Below are 3,613 nucleotides of genomic sequence, written 5' to 3'. Positions count from 1 at the left end.
CTAATGTTTGGTCAGAAGGTGCTTTTCTGTCTAGAAACGGGGGTGTGGAGGGCAGGAGTGGCGCGGCCGGGGCCGGGCATGCCGGGGTGTCTCCGCGCCCCATCGTCGCCGGCCAGCCGCAGCCCTGCGGCGGGTAAGCCTAGGCCGGGCTCCACGGCGGCTTCAGACTCCGCTTCTGGACTCCCAGCTCCGCGCCCACGTCGAGGGGCGCCGGGATGGGAGAAGTTCCGCGGCACCCGGGCTTGGCTCGGAGGTGCCAGGCCAGGTCCCCATCTCGGCCTCTCTTGGGGGCTTCCTGCAGGCGGCGTCGCGGCAGGAGGACAGTGGGCCGGGAAGGCGACCGCCAGGCGGGTGCGCGGCCTCACCTGGCGTGCGCGGCCGCCCGCCCGCTCGCTCGCCCGCCGCGGGCTTGGAGCGTGACGCAGATTGCGAAAACAGAAGGGAGGGAGTTGGGTCATTTCCTTCGCTAATCATCGCCCCCGCCTGCTCCTTCCTCCACTCGCACCCCATCCCCGCCGCCACCCAGCCTCGAACACGCTTCCAAGCCGGAGTCTGACTCACTTTGAGCCAGTGGCTGCGCTTTATGGAAAAAATACACGTGCCCATCACTCACCCATCTATTTACAGCGCAGGTGCAGTGCCCAGGGGAACGCGCACGGACAATTAAACACGCCCACTTACGGCTTTCTATCACCCACGTGCTTTCAGAAATTTATACAACCCTAATTTTGACGCAAAATTCTACTAATACACCTTGCCAGAGAAGAACGTTCACTGAAAAGGTGCGTTATCCACGCCTGATTTAAACGAAGGGAACAGGACTGTCGCTGGAGAAGACCCAGCGGCCTGACACTTTTTCTCGCTTGGGGGAAGGAAAGTTTTTCTTTTGATTCGTCCTCTCACTTTGTTTCTCTTTTCCTTGGCGTTACAGTTTCTGAGAGGAATGTAAATATTTTGACTAGATCTCTGCAGGGGCCTTTTAAACACTAGGCACAATCATCTGTGGAATACTGTAGTTCATAGCTTCAAAACTTGGGTGTCAGAGTCTCCCTTGCCCAGGAAGCCCATAGAAATAGCGGCGACCTCTCGACTCCCTATTTGTATAATGAAATGAAGTATTCCCTAGTGTTTGTCCAAATTTTAAGGACGTTTCTTATCACTGCTACTTTCCAGTTATTTTCAGGGAAGAAAATTCGAGTCTAATAGGACTTTGATGGAGTTGTGACGAGATCAAATTTTACCTTGCTTCCCTCTTACCTCCTTTACCTCTTCTGCTGTGGCGCATGTACATGAAGTGTGCAAAAATGGAAGTAATTTTTGAAAACATTAAAACCCTGTTTAGCTCCTCTGTGTATTTGAAGTGGGGATTTCTTTCTTTTCCTATTTTAGTATTTGATACAAAGCAGATATGTTGAAACAGAATGCAAGGTTCAGACAAACTAAAATGAGGAGGAAAATAGTGCTAAGGAATTTCCCTAGCTCTGAATATAATACAAATAATGTAATGAATGTCTTTTCATTCAAAGTGAAGCAAAAGTTGCCAGGAGGCATAACGTATCATCCGTTTTTCACATGATGTGTTTTCACGTGTTTTTCAAAAAATATATACCAAACATCCCCCATTATCAATCTGCCTGTGATTTTAAAGTCTGAAAATATTTCCAAACACAGATATGGTATAAAAACATAGATTTCAACTTTGCTTTTGTTGTTGTTAAAGTTATCTTATTCTTGATTTTTAAGTACCCAAACTGTTAATGTCAGTTGTGGCCATTTTAGGGCCTGGATGCTCTAGGAGAGCAACCAATAATATGTTAATCTATCTATCTTATTCTCTTATAGTTCAATGAATATTTTACACAAAACATTTTGGGCAACCTTAAGTCCTTTTTAAAATCAAATATTCTGTATTTGTAGCAAATAAAACTGAAATGTTTGTTTTTTATAGCAAATTTATGTTAATGAAATAAAGCATAATACTGAGAATTTAGTAAGGCTTACACAATGCTGACAAAAATACTTGAAAGCAGAAAAAAGATAATGTTAAAACTGCCTATAATACTGCTTGTGGTCCTAATTTTTTTGTGTGTATAAGGAATCTGAGTTTTTCAGTGAATAGTATTCTGTTATTTCATTCTATACTGCCATAAGAATACTCGCCTGTGCTCTGTTTGCCTTGCTGTGTTCTCATAGCTTATGTGTGCACTATGAATTTCAATAAAGAGAAATTACTGCTTAAAAGAATAAAGAATGGTTACTTTATGTCTCATTGTTCTTTCTTTACAATGTGCTCCAAAGTCTTTTTTTTTTTTTTTACAAATCCCATTGCAGCTATTTCCCCTCAATTCCATGATGAAAGTAAACAGCAAATGCCATTCAATTTAGTGGAACTCAAGGACAGGGAATATAAAGATTTTGTTCAAAGCCTCCCTCAAATCTATTCTGGGACTTGGAAACACAATTGGGCTGGAGGCAACATCAGTACACATCTCTGACTCCAAATGATGCTACTTGAAGCAGGTGGTTTTGGGGTTCATTTTGGAAACAGAAGACATCCATGGAAATATATGTGTTCCTCAGAGACTGACAAGCTATGGTGGACTTCAGGAGGAATCAAAAAAAAAAAAAAAAATGCTCTCACCTGCCTCCGAGTTGCAGGCAAAGAAGAGTTTCCTCTCATCTTGCCTGCATTACTTTTTTGTATTTGGCAGCTGAACCAGAGAGCAGCCTGCAACATCTTGCCTTTGGGGACTTCCTGTGGCTTTGCCACATTCCCTGGAGAAGCTCAGAATCCTGGAATCGATGGAGGGATTAAAGAGAGCCACAACCATCATTCCCCCTCTAATCCATCTGGGGCTGATGCAGTATTGATAACAACCTTTCTGTTGCCCGACAGTTTCAGGCCACTCAAATGAGAACAAATAATAGGAATTTGGTTGTGGAGGAAGGGATAAAGCAGAGGCAATTGGTATAGTCTTCTGGGTTGAACTGATTGGTTTCTATTCCAAAATCATGGACCCAAGGATACAAAATTAAACACTTCCTACTCATTTCTTTCAGAGTGATTTCTTCTCTTTTGAATATTGCAGTGTATTTGGATTGGGTCATTGACACATTCATTTACCAAGAAATCTTACAGTGTTGCTAGGACAAGACTGTTCTCAGTTGCTGCAATTTGGTAGCTTCAGTTTGCTTTCCTCTCTCTGCTTGAAGCTACTCTGTTAGGTAATAAAGAAGCCCATTTGCATTAGATAACAAGAATCATGGACAAGATAGACACAATGCTGATTAAACAAGGACTCATATCCCATTTTGAAAGCTCCCTGATAACCAAAGTCACAATCACATCAGTAGGTCAAGCAAAAATCTGAAGATAAAATCGATGTCAGTTTTCTGTCTTGGTGACAGGCAGAGAATCACCAAGAATCATATCCAATAACTCTGTTATCAAGTACCTCACTGTTGTCAATGGATTCAGTTATGCTGTGGGTCAAATCATGCCCCCACCTCCATGATGATGTTTATAGCATCCCTCACATTGACACAGACTTGCCCAGAACAATATGCTAACAATTATAGCTGTCCGACAACCAAATGGTCTGCTTTGTAAGGT

This window comes from Hyperoodon ampullatus, assembly GCF_949752795.1.
Source record: "Hyperoodon ampullatus genome assembly, chromosome: 7".
In the NCBI taxonomy this organism is placed as follows: domain Eukaryota; kingdom Metazoa; phylum Chordata; class Mammalia; order Artiodactyla; family Ziphiidae; genus Hyperoodon; species Hyperoodon ampullatus.
Note: the sequence above shows the minus strand (reverse complement) of the source record.